A 19,697-nucleotide genomic window follows, 5' to 3' on the forward strand; every position below is an offset into this window, starting at 1 on the left:
CTGTCTCTATCTCTCACATACATTTACATTTATGTATAAGAATGATTAAAAGTTGGTAGAGAAACACTGGGGCTTAGTGAATTTCAGTTTTCTTAAAAGACAAAATGATTTTTCTGCGCATACTAAAAGTAAAGAGATGAGAAAAACAGAATGTTCTTGGTTCAACTGAAGAAAGAATAAAGCATGTCTTTTTAATCTCTGAAGAATAGAAGCCTTGCTGAATCTCTCTGCTCTTCCCATTTTTGCCCTGTAAAGCAGAAAAATTCAGAAACAGCCAGCATTTATGACTTCGATGTTAATGCTACTGTTTCATAGTGACCATTAAAGAAATATATGATCTTAGGATAATATTCCAGAATTGGTTCTTATTATTCACACTGTAAAGTGGCTAGAGATCCCAGTGAATTCCATGTGAAGGTAAAAGATACTCAGAGTCCATCTCAGATACAAATTCTCTGTTAATTTTGTGAAAAATGCCTGGTTAGTCACAAATTAGTACGTGCGATTCTAAGTTAAAGAGTCAACTAGTATTAATTATTTTAAATGTAGAATAATAATTAAATCAACTTTATTTTTGTATTGTTAGGTAAGCTCACACATTTTCTATGAACTGCTACCTTAAATGTTTTTCAGATTCTTAAATAATTTAGAAAGGGAATTACCTTTCAAGGAGTATTTTTAAATTGTATTATTTCTTTCTGTTCCCTTGCCACATCCAGTCATATTTGCCATATGGAACTTTCTCATAATCAGTCTTCTATACTTGTACAAATTAATGACATAATTAATGAAATGCATTTGTTTTCACAATAAATAATACTCTAAAACTTCTTGAACAATAAAAAAAATAAATCTTCTACCAATATTCATAGATATCAGGCATTGGATAGCAACTCCATTGAAGAAACTATATAGAATTGTGAATAAATCCCTGAGGAACTGAATGATGTGATTTGATACAAATCATTTATGTTATTCTACTCAATATTTTCCCTACGAAAGAATAAATAATTAGGATTTTAATAGAGTGGACTCTTTCTATCAGGTATGATGATAAAAAGAAAGTAATTATCACTGGCATATCTGGAGTTCTTTATATAGAAAAAATGGTTTTACACTCATTTACTAGCTAAAAGTAAGTACTGCAATGGTTCCTATTTTGTTCTTCTATTTAAAACACACTCTGCTTCAGATTCCCCTCTCTAAACTCTAACTCCCACACATAGATACTTCTCTATGCCCATTATGTAAAGGTGACATTATCTCTGGGTGACTGTAGAGTTTATTCTAGGACATTAGAGCCCTGAGAATAACCCATTAATTTCCTTTTATAAGGAAATATTTCTTTGAATAGAACTCAAAGGATGAACCACCCAATAGCAACAACAGTAACAACAAAACATTTCTTTGGGATTTATTTAATAGAAATTTGGAAAAAAAATAAATTAATATTTACTAAGCAGAAAATCAAACAATACAGCTCTTTATTCCATTAATAATGCCGTCTTCAGGTATGACAATGATAGTTGAATTTGAGATGGCAACAATTTGCTAGCTTTGGAATCTATATTCATCCGCATCTCAGGATATTCTGTTGTCCTTTTCTGATATTCAAACCCCTAGATACCAAATTGCTACTTGTATGTCTTATTATACGACATGAACAATACATACTTAATTATGTATTTGTTTTACAGTCTATATTAATAGGTTTTATAAGAGTTCCCATACCATCTTCATATACTTTTCCCTATTATTTGCATTTTACTTAACAGAATACATTTGTTATGCTGAATTAACTGAAATTAATACATAATTATTATCTGAAGTCTCCGCTTTATTCAGTTTATCTTTTCTTTTCTGAAGTCTCATTCAAGATACTATGTTACATTTAGTAGCCTAAGATTCTCCTTAGGATCTTCTTGGATGTGACAGTGTCTGACTTTCTTTGTATTTGATGATGTTGACTGTTTTGAGGTACACCATTCAGGTATATTGTAGGATGCCTTCTTATTGAAATTCATCTGTTGTTTTCCTAAAGATTAGACTGGAATTACAAATTTTTAGAAGAAAGACCACAGAGATAAAATCCATTTTCATTACATCATATCAAGAGTGCATAGTATCAATATAATGTGTGATGTTCTTGTTAACCTTGATAGCCTGGCTGATGTGGGTTTGTAAGATTCCTCCACTGTACAGTTACTCTCTCCCTCATCCCCTTCCCTTTCCATGTTGTAACTTTTGGAAGGAAGTCACTATACTCAGCCTAAACTTCAGGGGTGAAAAGTTTTGTCCTTCCCCTTATGCAGTAGAGTATCTACAAAATTTATTTTGAATTCTTCTGCATAGAAGATTGCTCTCTTCTCTCCCATTTATTAATTTATTCAATCATTTATATCTGCACAGGCTCATGGCTATTCATTTTACAATTTGGGTTATAATCTAATCCAATTTCATTTGTTTTATTGCTCCAGTTGTTCCAGCTTTGGTCTTTGAGAGCTTGCTTAGTTGGCTTCTGCACCTCTTTGATGTACACTATAATGTGTGTGTGTGTGTGTGTGTGTGTGTGTGTGTTTTGAGCATTTTTTTTAAATTCTGACACTACAAAGCTCATCATGTATATTTTCTGCCCCTATTCTAAAATCAGTGATTTCTTCAAGGAATGAGGTTTGTTTTAATGGAAAATGGTTTTAAAAAATCTAGATTGGGGAAGTATGTATGCTTGTTGCAAGTAGGAAGTTATTTTTTAGATCCTGTTAGCTGACAAAGCAAAGAAATGTGTGTATATACTAACTCATGTGATACTGTTAGGCCTTGTGTATCCACCCAAATCTCATCTTTAATTATAATCCCATAATTCTCACATGTTAAGGGGGAGACCAGGTAGAGGCAGTTGAATCATGGGAGTGGTTTCCTCCATGTTGTTTTCATGACAGTGAGTGAGTTCTCAGGAAACCTGATGGCTTTATAAGGCACTCTTCCTCTTTTGCTTTGCACTTCTTCCAGATGCTTTGTGAAGAAGGTGCCTTGCTTCCTCTTCACCTTCTGCCATGAGTGTAAGTTTCCTGAGGACTTCCCAGCCACACTGAACTATGAGTCAATTAAACACCATTCCTTTATAAATTATCCAGTCTCAGGTAGTTCTTTATAGCAGTATGAAAATGTAATAATACATCATATGTACACAAATATGTACAAATATTTCTATAGGTAACTATCTACATCTATATAAAGTTAAATATAAGTTCTTATTGATGTTTCAACTCTCTTAACTCATTACCACATAGTTTATTCTCGTCTCCTGTTTTTGCTTATATATAAATTCCAACTCCAACAGTAAGAATCCAGGCTTCCACCATCAACCTTCTATTTATTTCACTGTTCCATTCCAGTGTACATGAAAATCAGCATGAAAATTGAACCCTCATAAGAAACAACTTTATCAACTGGAGTACAGTGTTTATGAGCAATTATTTACAAAGTTACTTCAAATAGCACCTTTTCTTCCATCCTCTTCAGAGATGTTGTTTCAAACATTTGTAATATAGTTATAAAATTAGAGTTCTCCTTTCTCTGTATCTTCATCAGAATTTGGCATTTTCAGTTTTTTAGACTTTAGTCACTGTAATAGGTGCGTAGTGGTATCTCATTGTTGCTTTCATCTCTTAGTGATAAATTACATTGAGCGAATTTTTTCAAGTGATTATTGCTATCTATAACATCTTTGGTTAGCTGCCTATAATGTATTTTGCTTGTTTTAAAATGGGTTGTTTATTGACTATTAAATTTTTTATATTATGGATACAAATTGTTTTCCAGATATGTGTTTTGCAAATATTTTTCCCAGTCTGTGATTTGTCTTTTCACTCCCTTAATAGTGTTTTCAGAGAGCAGAGGTTTTTAAATTTAATGAATTCCAACATACCTCTATCTTTTATAGAACATGTTAGTCATTTAATTTGGAAAACATCCTTATATGGCACATTTTATTTTGAATATTTTACTGGTGAAGAAATACACTCTGATATGTTAAACAACTGCTCTTATCTCACATAGTTGCTAAATACTAGAACTGAGGTTAAAATTAAATTTGTATGACTATAAACTTTGTGTTACATATTGTATCCCTGTTTTTATGCTAGCTAAAAAAATCAAATATTCTATAAAATGGACCCAACGCCCTATTTTATTAGTTGTATGTGTACTGTACATAACACAGAGTGGTCAAAAGTCTGGACATTTGAGTTTGAAAGTCCATTTTTCCATCTCTAAAATGGAGATTGTTTTTTAAGTGTTTTATAGAATTGTAATGAAAAGTAAAGGAAATTACCTATAATAAAGCACTTGGCAATATCTTATCCAAATTTATTTAATCAATTTACTAATATCTCACTTATTATTATTTTATGATCCTGTGACTATTATTAGAAATGCCTGACATGGTATAGTACCTCTCATATGATAGATCCTCAATATATTTTCTTGAGTGAACAAATAAATTTATTTCTATACATTCTTTTTGATTTTTGGTTTGGATTTCGGTTACTTTGCATTTATTTTCCTTTCTTGCAGTATTTTTTTATATCATCACTAGCTTTATTTTCTTTCTTGTTAATACTTTTATCACTAATTTTTATTTGCTATTGTTGGCTTATGACCTGTACGCTAAACCACCTTAGAATTTTCTGGTTATGATTATGTCTCATGGATTAGACTCTGGAAATCTTACTTTTCCCTATCAGAAGATAACCTGTTTTAACAGGGTTGACAAGATTTGTGAGAGAAACATCTGAAAGACCTTTCTTTCTGGAAAAAACAAAACAAAACAAAATAATACCACTGTCTTTGTAGTTTGTAATGTCTTTCTTAGGCATCCTCACCAAGACATACAATATAAAATTTAATTTACATCCAAAGACAAGGTCACTGGAGCTGAGGCCTCTGTAGCAAAAATATCATAATGTGGTTTAACTATTTAGTTCATTGCATCAAATATTTTCATGTTTTCCCTATAAACTCTTATACTCAAAAGATAATCTATCCAAAATATGAAAATTGCATGAACTCCTTTGCCTATATAGGAGTTTGCCTATATGGATTTGCTTTTATTTTGGTGTTTTGCATCTTCAGTCCAAGTGACCAAGTGATATGTTAATTTCCATGAGATGCGAAATAGCATCCATCTTGTTTTCATTGTATATCAGTGCCTACCCTACATTGTAGGCTATTGGAAAATATTGTATGAATGCATAAATGAAAGTGAACCTAGAAATGAAGAACTCAAATTTTGTTTTGGTAATGTGTGCAGTGAATACTTATTAAGTAGAAATAATTTCTGTTGATGACAATTTTTGCTGTTGTTGTCCATCTTGACTTGTGAGTATCTCCACTGTTGCCCTTCATGATTCAAAGTCTTTCTTTCTCTCTCTCCCTCCCGCCTTTCCTTCTTTCCTCTCTCTCCTTTTCCATCTTTTCATCTTTTCTTCTCTCTCTCTCTCTCCACTTTCTTCTATCCTTTTTATACAAACCCAGCACAAAATATAAACCAAACATTGCACTGGATTCCAAGGATACAAGTAAGGTGATACAACATTAGCCAATTATAGTCTATGTTTTTTATTGTCTATAAACATTTGTGGTCTATAAATTTATTGTCTACTGACAATAAATACAACTTCAGTGTGCCAATAACATTCGTTAATGATTTCAGCACAGCCTGTGTTCAGGGGGTCAGGCTTCTATATATATATATACTGAAATATATATATTCATATATATACTGAAATATATATACATTTATATATATTATATATATATACATATATTTTAAAAAGGATGCCTCCCTTTCAAACTTAACCTTCAGAGTCACAGATATTTATAGATTTCTACTTTTTTTTTTTTTTTGCTATAGAGTCTCCATAGGTGTTTTCTTCAAATTCTTTTACCCAGTTTTTATAAACAGATTTTTTATTATAATCAATTATAAAATTCTTCTTGTAGAAAAGTATGAAAACTATAAAATAAAAATTAAAAATACTCCTCATTATTTAAAATTATAAGGATATATAACCAAATGCTTTGATATGTTTTCCTGCAATATTTTTATGAACTGTTACTGATACTATGAAAAACTTATAATACATGTAAATTTTGTGTTATTTTACCTAAGATTCAATCATAAATATTTTCCATATCAATAAAAATTCCACTTCATGGAAAATAACTTTGAATGTCAATATAATTTGTAGTCATTTTAATGTTTTTTATAGCATTTTAATATCTATTTGTCTGGGTTTTTTTTGTTTTTTGCCTAACATAATAACAGGGTTACCCAAATAATATTTTAATTTGTTGGATTATTTACCAAGGATATATGCTGATAAGACAGGAGTGTCAGTTCTTTACATATCACAACATTCTTACATATCTGTGAAATAATGTTTTATTATCTTCTTTAGCTGGAATATATCTCCAAGTTGTATGTTATAGATTACAGGTGATGTTTTTGGTACACATATGAGAATGTCTTTTTGTCACTTTCACAACCATGATGTCTTGACTGACAGTGAAATGTGTTTATGGGAAATTAATGTATTACCCTGAAAATTCTGTTCTCTGAAATTTGGTGTCACAGTGATATTCAGGCCAGTAATTCTCTTTGTAGTTATCATTTCTTTATTTTTTTAATAGAATCTTATAGTATTTTTTAATGTAAAAACTCTCTGTAGCTGGATCTAGCCATTTGAACCACTCTCTCCAGTCCCACATATAGTAGTTCAGAGGAATCATTCATTGACTCAGATATTTCTAGTTTGTTGTTACTGCTGCTCTTGCTTTGGCATTTCTTGTGTCTGTTTTTGTGTACTATTAAACATATTTTATATTCTTGGCCCTTCTGTAGCAATACATTTTATTTCTATATTTATATTTTCTCCAATAGCTTAACCAGGGTTTGGAGAAAGAACCAGCAGCCCATGGTATCACGTAATCATGGCCAGACCCAAAATAACTGGGTCTCAGTTTTATTCCTGCTTACTTGAGAAAGTAATTTTATTTAATTTCTATGCACAAAGCAACACCTCCCCTCAAAACCCCCAAAATAGCCCAAACAACAACAAAACATTGACACTACTCTCTATTTCAAAGTCTGTGACCTGGTTTATATTGAATTGTTTGTTTTTAAAAAGTTCACCAAGATTACAGTTGTGTAAAGATTTTTTCTAAGACAAAAACTAAGTGCACTGCTAAGAGAACCTTCCTAACTTGTATCAAAACTCAGTTTATATTCCCACAGATGTCTAACAAGCTCTGTATATGGTCTTGGATTATAGACAGGGAAAAATCAATAGCCTGCTGTCTCAAAGGCACCAATATAGATTATGAATCACAGCCAGGAAGTTGTCAGTGATTTCAACTGCCAACAGCGCTTCAGTAAAGATATTTGCTACCTCATATTCTTTTAATGTGAAGCTTTCATATATGAAATAGAACAGGTCACTTTTGGACAAAACATAAGAGAATTTTAAGTAGAGCAATGAGAGCACACACATAGCTGTGCTCTGGATTGATCAAATAACAACTGCACCTTCTCCACTTGTCCACATGCCGCGTGAAAACAAAGATCCACATAAGTGTCCTGAGTTGCTGTCAGTTATTAGTTCCTTCTCCACCTGGCTACACACACACACACACACACACACACACACACACACACACACATACACATGCAGTGGTTTGGATGGACTGGGCCAAGCCCATCTTAATCACTTTTTGTGGCTGTAATAAAAATAGTTCACTGGTCTAAATGAAGAAAGTGCAAGACAACACTGAACTTTTGAGTTGAAATTGGCTTCAGATTCTTAAGTTCATCTTCTCTTATTGGTCTATGAGAAAACTGAGTCTCAAAGAGAATGCAGGTGACTAACACCAATCAGTCAAGAAAAATGTGTTGGAGACAAGATTAGAACTTTCCAGTGTTCTGAAAACCCATATGACAAACATTCCTTGAAGGTCAACATAGTACTGTTCCCTCAGATAGTCTAAAACAATAGGTAAATAGATTCTAAAGAATATTTTTAGTGTTTTCAATTTAGGAATAGAAGTATTAAAGGTCTCTCCCCACCCCCCCATATATATATGTCTGTTTATATATTATATACATATATTAATATATGTAATCAGTGTAAGATTTATGGCAAAAATCTTAAGCAATCTTCCTGTGTTTTTTGGAAAGTAATAAAAAAAAGATGTGAAAAAACAGTAATAATAAGTGAACAGACTGGAGCAAGGAATATATGAGATTGTCATTCTGTTACATGCCTCTTAACCTTTAGGTGCATCAATTTCCTTATTTAAAAAATGAGCATAATTAATATCTTGATACAATTCAGAGACGATTAAACTCAGTTTATGCAAATCATATACTATACTTCTTAACACTTAGCATTTAGCTAGTCAATACTTGGTTCCTCCTTTTATTATCTGATTTGTTTGAAAAAAAGAAAGGTCTGAATCAAATGTGCCTGTGGCGACATGGAGAAAAGTCAAAGATCTACACTAGGCTTTAATCAAATAATTACTTAGAAGATGGGAGATAATAAAAATTTGATGATTTATAGGAGAATTTGAGAAGATAATGCTGTTCCCATTTTTAGAAGAAGCAAGAAAAATCTATTCTGTAAATTAGAGAAGTTCAATGTGTAAAACTGTAAAGATAATAAAATAATCAGAATCAATCCAGTGATCTTCTAGAAAAGTTTCAGGTACAACACCTATCTTTGCCAAGAACCTAAGTCACAGACAGGTTACATAGGCAAAAGGGGCATATAAGATACAATACATACAGGTATATTATTTTAAGAAGGTTCTTAATTCTATGCCAAATGACATCCTGCTCTGGAGCATGTTCCTTTTTGTTCTTCGATGAGTCGTAAACATAACTTGAAGGCAAATACCAAAAGGAGTGACTTAGGGAAAAATTGGGCTAACATGAATGTTACTTTAAGAGTGTCCTCTGACATCAAATGTTGCTAAAAAATGGTTTACTTAGTATTTCAATTATGTTGTAGAAAACAAGAATTCTCCAATTAAGATATAAGCAGGAAAAAATAAAACAGGAGAAAAGAAGCACAAACTCCAGAACAAATGCAGATTTGCCAAGGACAGGTTGGACACGGAGTTTAACCTGCTTTAAACACATCAAAAGAGGAATATTATGAGAATGAACCAGATAAAAATGTCAATGTTCATTTACTTAGGTGTTCTGTTACATTCACTGCACTAAAGTCATTAAAAAATGTTGGAGATCATTCACAGAAAAGAGGCAGCGGTGTTTAAAGAGAGAAAATTGATTCCTTGAAAAGTAAATAAATTGTGATGTTAAATTAGATAAGATCAAAGATAAAGGATGATTTATTTACTTGTCTTTAATATGGGATACAATGTTATTTCTGGAGTGTAACATACTGCTCTTGGCTGGGTGCAGTGGCTCACGCCTGTGATCCCACAACTTCGGGAAGTCTAGGCAAGAGGATCTTTTGAGATCACGATTTTGAGACCAGCCTTTGTAACACAGCGCAACCATGTCTCAGCTACAAAATGAAAAATAGTGAGACATGGTGGTGGCACAGCTCCCAGCTACTTGGGAGGCTGGACATGAGAGGATCACTTGAGCCCACAAGTTTACGGCTGCAATGAGCTATGATAATGCCATGACACTCCAGCCTGGATGTCGGAGTGAAACTGTCTCCAAAATTATAAATAAATAAACAAATGCACCCAATAATAATAATATGCTGTTACTTTTTTCAGAGGGCCAAACATTACATTACGTTTGGTCCCATGAGAGCAAGAGCGCTCTACACATTCACTACTGCATCCTCTGACAATATCTGACTACCCATACTTCATTAGTGTTTAGGGATAAGTGAAACAGAAAATTGTAAGCTTAATGTTCACCAACTTTGGCTTGCCTACATTTCAGAGGGTTGATTTCCTGTGTTTCTCTTGATACAAACTACGTGCTCCTGGATAGTAGGCTCCCAATGCCCTTACTCCTGCTATATACCAACCTAACAACTCACCTCACCTGCACATGGAGGATTTTTCTCTGCTTACACTGTGAATAAGGAACAGCAAACTGCACCATCCATGGGGAGCAATCAAGCTTCTTCAATGACATCTGTCATCCAGCCCTGAGATCCTCCAACTTAGTCTTCCTTTGGATGTTCTTCTGCCATAGGTACCTGTGATGGTTAATTTTTTATGTCAACCTGACTGGGCCAAGGGATGTCCAGATAAGTGGTTAAAAAAAAAAAAAAAGGTACTACTGGGTATGTCTTGTGAGGGTGTAGTGGTATAAAAAAGGTACTACTGGGTATGTCTGTGAGGGTGTTTCTAGAAGAGATTAGCATTTGAACATTTGAAGGAGTAGACTGTATAAAGAAGATCTGCCCTCACTGTTGTAGGTAAGCACCATTCAATCCATTGAGGATTCACATAAGACAGAAATATAGAGGAAAGGTGAATTCACTCTCTGATTGAGCTGGAGCATCCATCTTCTGCCATCAGGCATCAGCACACCCGAATCACACATCAGCACACATTCTCAGACCTCAGACTTGGACTGGGACTGGACCATTGATCCCTAGTTCTTGGACATTCAGAATTCAACTGGAATTGCACCACTGCCTTTCCTGGCTGTCTGGCTTGCAGAGGGCAGAATGTGGGACTTCCTATCCTCCACAGCCTCTTAAGCCAATGCCTTATAACAAATCTCTTTCTAGATATCTATGTATATCCTACTCTTTCTGTTTCTCTGAAGAATCCTAACACAATACCCTGTAGAGTTCTCATTGTATTTTTAGAATTACAGCTTTATCATACGTTTAGTTTTATTTATATGGAACTTCCCCTATTCAAATTTCTATGTAGTTTGATTTCCTAATTCTACCCAGACTTTTAATTTTCATCTTTTCTAAGTCTTTATTTTTAAAATATGTTTCTCATATACACTACATTGCTCAGTTTAATTTACTTTCTAGTTTTTCAATTGAAGATTTTTGTCCCTTTAAATGGATTGTGATTACTGTTATATTTCCAACTATCATCTCTTGTGCTTTCTGTTTTTTCTACTTCCACTCCTTCTTCCGTCTCTCTCTTCCTTCTTTCTTTTTTACTTCCTCTTTCTTTGTCTTTTCCTTACCTGCTAGAAACATACATGCTTTAGTCTACTTTCTCCTTAGAAATTTTAGCCTGTATATTTAAAATAATGTAATTTCATCAATATATTTACTCTTCTGAGAAAATGTTTTGCTCTTATTAAATCTCTTCTGATTTGTTTGCTATGGTTGTCAGGATTCTTTCTTCTGTCATAATTCCTTTTTAATATACTTTAAGTTCTGGGGTACATGTGCAGAACGTGCAGGCTTGTTACATAGGTATGCACTTGCCATGGTGATTTGCTACATCCATCACCCTGTCGTCTACATTAAGTATTTCTCCTAATACTATCCCTCCCCTATTCTTTAAGTTTAAAAATTAGGCATAATCGTTATCATTTAATCAGCCATATGATTTGGGATCATCAGAAAGTTAATTATTTGCTTTTTCTCATCCTTTCTTCTAACATTTCACAGATTTCCTTTGAGGACCATTTTTCTTTCTTTTTCTGAAGTGTATCCATTAGATTTTTCTTTTAGGGAATGTCTATTCTTAATGAATATATTCTTTTGTTCCCCTTTAATAATCACTTCACCTTTTCCTTAAAATACAATTTTTAAAGTTATATAATACTGTTTACATCTGTTTTTATGAGACTTTCAAGATATTGTATGTATGTATTAATTTTTATTTAAGCTAAAAAAATTTTTCCAGTTCTCATTTGCTCCGTTTTTGCCTTGAGAATTCCACTGTCACTCTAATTAATGTTCATTTGTAGGTAGTTTTTTTCTGACTGCTTTTGAAATGTTATTTTTGCCTTTGGAGATTTGTAGATTCATTGAAATGTGAATATCATTTTATCCTGAAATTTTTAGCTTCTTTAATCTAAATGTTAATATCTTTATTAGTCAGGGTTCTCCAGAGAAGACATTTAGTAAGGTGTATGAGAAAGAGAGAGAGAGAATGTGTGCATGTGTGTGTGTGTGAGCGCACGCGTGTGTGCATGTGTGTGTGTGTGTGAGAGAGAGAGAGAGAGAGATAGAGACAGAGAGACAGAGAAAGAGAGAGACCGAGAAAGAGATTTATTTTAAGCAATTGGCCCATAGAATTTTGGGGACTGACAAGTCAAAAACCTGTAGGGTAGGCTGACGGGCTGGAGACCCAGGGAACAGTTGTCATTGAAGCTGAAGTCCAAAGGCAGTCTGGAAGCGGAATTCCTCTTTCACAGTGGTCCTCAGTTTTTTCTGTTATGTTTTTTCTACTGATTGGATGCAACTCAACCACAGTACAGACGATAACCTTCTTTGCTCCAAGTATTGTGAGCTAAATATCAAGCACATCCAAAAAAACACCTTCATAGTAACATCTAGATTGCTGTTTAAGGAAATATCTGAACATGATAGTTCGGCCAAGTTGACACATAAAATTAACCTTCATGGTATCTTTTATCAATTCTGGTAAAATCCAGGCAATATTTATTTCTGTATTTCATTTGACTATTCTCTTTATTGTTCTTTTCTGAATGTAACAAAAATGTGTATTGGATTTTATTTTCCATCCTTTTTATCTCTTCCTTTCAAAGTTTCCATATCTGTATTACATTTGGGGAATTTCAAATATTTCCTCAGTTCATTAACCACTTCTCCATCAGTCACATGGTGCAAACAAAGAAACAGAACAAGTAGGACAATATATGTATATATCCAAAAGACTATAAATCGTTCTACTATAAGGACACATGTACACGAATGTTCATTGCAGCACTGTTTACAATAGCAAAGACCTGGAATCAACCAAAATGCCCATTGATAATAGACTGGATTGGAAAAATGTGGCACATATACACCATGGAATATTATGCAGCAATCAGAAATGATGAGTTTGTGTCGTTTGTAGGGACATGGATGAATCTGGAGAACGTCATCCTCAGCAAACTGACACAAGAACAGAAAATGAAACACCGCATATTCTCACTCATAGGTGGGTGATGAAAAATGAGAACACATGGACACAGAAAGGGGAGTACTAAACACTGGGGTCTATTGGGGGGAAAGGGGGAGGGCCAGTGGGAGGGGGAGGTGGGGAGGGATAGCCTGGGGAGAAATGCCAAATGTGGGTGAAGGGGAGAAGGAAAGAAAAGCACACTGCCATGTGTGTTCCTATGCAACTGTCTTACATGCTCTGCTCATGTACCCCAAAACCTAAAATCCAATAAAAAATTAAAAAAAAAAAAGAGAGACTTATTGCAGAGAGTTGGCTTATGAGATGCTGGGACTAGCAAGGAGGGTTCAAATACACAGAACAGGCTGTCAGCAGGGACAGGTTGTAACTTCCTAACATGTGCTTCAGCTCCTGCTCCACAAGCAGAATTTCTTTTTCTTCAAGGAAACCTTAGATCTGCTCTTAAAATCTTTCATGTGACTTACTCAGGTGCATCCAGATTGTCCAGAAAAATCTCCATTACTTCATGACAACTGATTACAGACTTGAGTCACATCTACAGAATACCTTCATAACAACAAGCCTAGACTGGTACTTATTGAATAATTGAGGATGACTAGCCAAGTTGACACATAAATCTAGCCAAGTTGACGTAGACGAATCCCTGTTACTTCACGGTAGCTGATTATAGACTTTTGTCATAGCTACAAAATACCTTCACAACAATATTCCTTGATTAAGTAATTGGAGATGACTAGCCAAGCTGACACATAAAACTGACCATCACAATCTCCTAAAGTGTGTCTAATCTGTTTTCTACTATAAAAATTTGGTTTTTAATTTCAATTGTTAAATTTTTTCCAGATGCTTCACTTAGTTCTTTTTAAAAAATATCAAGGTTGCTGTTGGTAATGTCTCATACTTTTACTCTATTTCTTAATTTCTCTTTTCATATCGAAAGTATTTGAACCACAACCAGCAGAAACAAGTGTTTTAAAGTGTTTGACAAATGTTCATTTTATATTATGAATGGGATCATACCAAAATATGCAGCTTTCACAGGCGTTGTTTCTGCTGGTTGTTGTTTCTGCTGGCTTTTGTACTTGATGGCTTGATTTCTTGTGAGGAGTGGTGTGTGTGTGTGTGTGTGTGTGTGTGTGTGTGTGTGTGAGAGAGAGAGAGAGAGAGAGAGAGAGAGTACACTCATGCTGCTTTTTAATATCTGTTCAAATTCTCAGATGATACGGATTACAATATACTCTTCCAGTGAGAATTTAACTTTGCTTTTGCTAGGTGATTGGTGACACTCCAAGTCTGTGACCACTTTACTGTACATTTGGCTTGGGCTACACAGAGGATGTACATTCTGGTCTTCAGGTCACATATATACTGGGTTTTGTTTCAGAATCTCATAAGTTTCTTTCTCCATCAGCCCTCTTAGCTATGACAAAGACTAATATAATCCAGTGTTCGTGTTTGAAGTGAATGTTTTACCACTGCATCCACTAAGTATCCTGGCTTAATACTTGGTTTCTATCCTGACTTACAACTTGCATAGGCCCCAAATTTGTCTTTGTCTCCTAATGCTTGGTGGTCATTCAACCCAGATTTAGGCTTCAAGAGTAGAGCAGTGTCTTTAGGGTGCACTCTTTTGCAATGACAAATGTTTATTGTTTCTCATTTTAGTTGTTTCTCTACTTTACTGACAGCTCAGCCATGCTTTGAAAGATGTTACCTATATTTTAGGCAATCTTTTTAGGTGGTTTGCTCTAGAAAACATTTTTTTTTCCCTGCAAAATCTAGTCAACCACATGACTAGAAATGAAAGTGTCTCATTCTCTCTTTCACATGTTTTCATGAGAAATTCATCCCCATTGCTCTTCAGAAAGTTTTCTAGGTCAACAATGACATCCATTGGCCAGATCTGATATTCATCTTGCTGGGATCACGTAGTTTAACCTAAGCAGGACTTGACAGTTTGATCTCTTTCTTCTTCTTAGGAAAGTTTCTTTACTTTGCTTCTGTTCACTGTGTGTTTTTTTTTTTAATTTTTTATTGCATTTTAGGTTTTGGGGTACATGTGCAGAACATTCAAGACAGTTGCATAGGTACACACATGGCAGTGTGTTTTGCTTCCTTTCTCCCCTTCACCCACATTTTGCATCTCTCCCCAGGCTATCCCTCCCCAGCTCCCCCACTGCTGGCCCTCCCCTTTTCCCCCCAATAGACCCCAGTGTTTAGTACTACCTTCCCTGCGTCCATGTGTTCTCATTTTTCATCACCCGCCTATGAGTGAGAATATGCGGTATTTCATTTTCTGTTCTTGTGTCAGTTTGCTGAGAATGATGTTCTCCAGATTCATCCATGTCCCTACAAACGACACGAACTCATCATTTCTGACTGCTGCATAATATTCCATGGTGTATATGTGCCACATTTTCCCAATCCAGCCTATCATCAATGGGCATTTGGGTTGATTCCAGGTCTTTGCTATTGTAAACAGTGCTGCAATGAACATTTGTGTGCATGTGTCCTTATAGTAGAATGATTTATAGTCCTTTGGATATATACCCAGTAATGGAATTGCTGGGTCAAATGGAATTTCTATTTCTAAGACCTTGAGGAATCGCCACACTGTCTTCCACAATGGTTGAACTAATTTACACTCCCACCAACAGTGTAAAAGTGTTCCTTTTTTCTCCACATCCTCTCCAGCATCTGTTGTCTCCAGATTTTTTAATGATGGCCATTCTAACTGGCATGAGATGGTATCTCAATGTGGTTTTGATTTGCATCTCTCTGATGACCAGTGATGATGAGCATTTTTTCATATGATTGTTTGCCTCATATATGTCTTCTTTTGTAAAGTGTCTGTTCATATCCTTTGCCCATTTTTGAATGGGCTTGTTTGTTTTTTTCCCGTAAATCTGTTTGAGTTCTTTGTAAATTCTGGATATCAGCCCTTTGTCAGATGGGTAAACTGCAAATATTTTTCCCATTCTGTTGGTTGCCGATTCACTCTAGTGACTGTTTCTTTTGCTGTGCAGAAGCTGTGGAGTTTCATTAGGTCCCATTTGTCTATTTTGGCTTTTGTTGCCAATGCTTTTGGTGTTTTGGTCATGAAGTCCTTGCCTACTCCTATGTCCTGGATGGTTTTGCCTAGATTTCCTTCTAGGGTTTTTATTGTGCCAGGTCTTATGTTTAAGTCTTTAATCCATCTGGAGTTAATTTTAGTGTAAGGTGTCAGGAAGGGGTCCAGTTTCTGCTTTCTGCACATGGCTAGCCAGTTTTCCCAACACCATTTGTTAAACAGGAAATCCTTTCCCCATTGCTTGTTTTTGTCAGGTTTATCAAAGATTGTATGGTTGTAGATATGTTGTGTTGCCTCTGATGCTTCTGTTTTGTTCCATTGGTCTATATCTCTGTTTTGGTACTGTGTTTTTAAGTAAACTATAGAGTTTACTTCCTGTGTCACTTTCCTGAATCTGTATCTTTTTTTCAGGACTCAGTCCTCAAACTCTAGCTCTTCTTAATTTATACTCTTGATAATTGCAGTCTCCTGAGCTCTCATCCTGACATTCCAGATTTGCAGATTTCTGCCTGAGAAGTAATGAGATCTCAACAGAGCGGGCATTAAAGAGAAATTTTGATTTTTGTTTCTCAAATTTAGTCCTCTTAATTTGCCTCAAACTCACTAAATAGCACTATCATCTTTCTAGCTGTTGTGAAGCCAAAAATCTAGACCTAGTTTTTAACTGTGCTCTTTCCTTTATACCTTATATCTCATAGCCGCAGTCTTCTTACCTCACTTTTGCAATATACGTAGTGTCCAAGCACTTCCCATCATCCTCTCTTAACTGAATAATGCAGTCGATTTCTTACTGTTCTCCCAGCTCTCATCCTTGTCCCTGTACTATCTGTTATTAACACAACAATAATATCTTATTATTTATCAAAACATAAGTAAGATCTTATCATTATGTTCAATAATCTTATTTATCATAATAATCTTATTATTTATCAAAACATAAATAAGAACTTATCATTATGTTCAATGTACTCCAATGGCTTCCCATCTTATATTGTAAGGCCCTGAAATACCCTAGACGCTCCCTCACTTCTTTCTGACTCCTACTACTCTTAACCTACTTTCTAACTCTGTTCTGTTTTTTATTCTACTTATTTATTCTTGTGCAAACACTCCACTGTCTTTTTTTTTTCTGTATGTTACTAATTAATGAAAAATTCACAAACTTTATTCTTCTACATTTGCTTATATATTCTTGGATTGTTCATACAGACCTTAGAAAAATCTTGTTGATTTACACACACACACACACACACACACTTGCATACGTGCTGAGATTTAAACTGAGATTGAACTGAATCTATAGGTAATTTTAGGAAGAAATGACACTGCTGAAATATTAAGAGTTTTATGTGCTGTCTTGTTATTATTAACAGCCTCTTTTTCTGTTGGCAAATACCACTTTTATCCTTTGCGGCACCTATGATGATGATGCCTTTTTTATTTTTTGTTTATCTGATGTTACTACTTATTAATAGGGTTTCTTATGCTGTTTCTCCATTATCTAACTAGACTAGAGCCTAGTTGGTTATGTTTTTATTACTTGACTAACAACATTCTGGATTGCTTTTTAGTTTTTCATTAAAAATATTCTTAATTAGGTTCTATCTTTAGGTTTTGCTGTCTTGTTATTGGTTAATGGGTTATGTTACCTTCTAAAAACAAATTAACACAATTTTCTACTTTTTCTATGCCCTGGAACCATTTCCAGAAGAAAATGTTTTGTTTCTTGTGGATTTCAAAGAAATTATAATAACAAATGAATCTGAATACTTTCCTTGGGAAATCTGGAATGTCAATTATCAAATACCTTTTGTTATTATTATTCTATTAAATCACTAAACATTGGGGAGATTATTTTTGTTCATTTATACCTTCTTATAACTCTGTGTTTCACTAAGCTTTTAAAAAGTATTAGCATAGGCATTTCTTTCTTATGTTTTCATATATCTGTTTCTTTCCCCTTGCTTATTTTTAACCTTTTGAAATTTATGTATCTTAGATTTCTTTTTCTTTCTTTCTTTCTTTTTTGCTTAACTATACTACTTAGAGGCTTCTCAGCTACATTGTGCTTTCCTATTTTTTTAAACAAAGTGGTTATTTTAAAATTTATTTATTTGTTTCTTTAAAAATATATCAATTCCTGCCATAATTCTCATTCATTCATTTTTTTCTATGGCTAATTTTATGTTTTTAATGTTTAAAAATGTGGTCTAACTCTGAGCAATTTATTGCTTAATAATAAAAAAATTAAGAGGCTCAAAAGTTCAGTTACCACATCACTGATTCCGTTTTTACAGTATGGATTCTTCTCTTTACTGCTTTCAAAGCAGTTTTAAAATTAGTTATTGTATCTTGAGTTTCCTTTCATTTTTTCCTTATCTCATTCAGCTCCTTTTGCCCTTCTGTCTGGCTCCCAGCTAGCTCCATTTTATATCTCAGTCTGTTGTCTTATCCTCTCATCTTTCATCTCTTGTTTCATGGTGTTCAATTCTTTTTCTTTTTACTGCAAGACAAAGCAGGCACTTTTAAAAATCTACTTCTTTATTCTCTAGGTTTGTAAAAAACTTTTTAAGTAGGTTTTTTCCTCTGATTTTGAGGGGCTGAGCTCACCTCATCTTACTGTGTGTACTCTTTTTATATGCTATGTGTTATGATTTTTCCCTCTCTACCCACACAGAAGTGGTAAAATGATTATCAGTAACCAATATCTCCAAAATAAAGTGCATGTATTAATCTTTTCTCTTCAAAGTCTAGTTGGTATTAGCGCCCACTGTAGCCTGCAGCAGACCTACTAATCCAGAGAAAAGCCCAGTTATGCTGAGGAGGACAGAAAACAGCTGTTGATACCCAGTCGGTTTTCTGCTTGGAGATGCTTCTGGATTTCCCTGTAGAATACGTTCTAATATTCTTATCCTTACTGGAGAAAGGAATTTCAAGGCAAATGTTCTCTGGTTACCCCTCTTTCTAGCTCCTGCTTCTAGCAGTCAGGTTCATTTGCTGCATCCAAATGTTCCTATCTTGTCTTTCTGTTTTTACTTTGTTTGTTGTTGTTGCTTCTAAATTTTCAGTTGAACCCTATCTGGAAGATATCTAGCTGAATTCCTCTATTTTATTTTTAGATAAATTATACTTTCCATTAATTCTGAATTCTGATGCATGACATCTCTATTTTTTCTATTATTTAAATAATTTTAGAAAGAATTTAGAATAGGTACATTAGCTAGCTGGGTTCATTATGAATCTTCAGCTAGTATCAAAAAGTTATGTTTATACAAATATTTATCTTCTGCCAAAAACACATGTCCATGAATGAATGTGATTGAAATTGTAACACCTCATAATGTTGAATTATTATAAGATAATACAGAAACTGAATATTATTACGTTATACATGTGTTTTAGTCTGGGTTCCCCAGACAGAGACAGAACCAAAGGGAAATTTTGCACAATTTTGCAAAAAAAAAAAAAAATTGTTTTTATGCACAATTTAAAAATATATAAA

The sequence above is a fragment of the Callithrix jacchus genome, chromosome 16 (genome assembly GCF_049354715.1).
Source record: "Callithrix jacchus isolate 240 chromosome 16, calJac240_pri, whole genome shotgun sequence".
Classification (NCBI taxonomy): domain Eukaryota; kingdom Metazoa; phylum Chordata; class Mammalia; order Primates; family Cebidae; genus Callithrix; species Callithrix jacchus.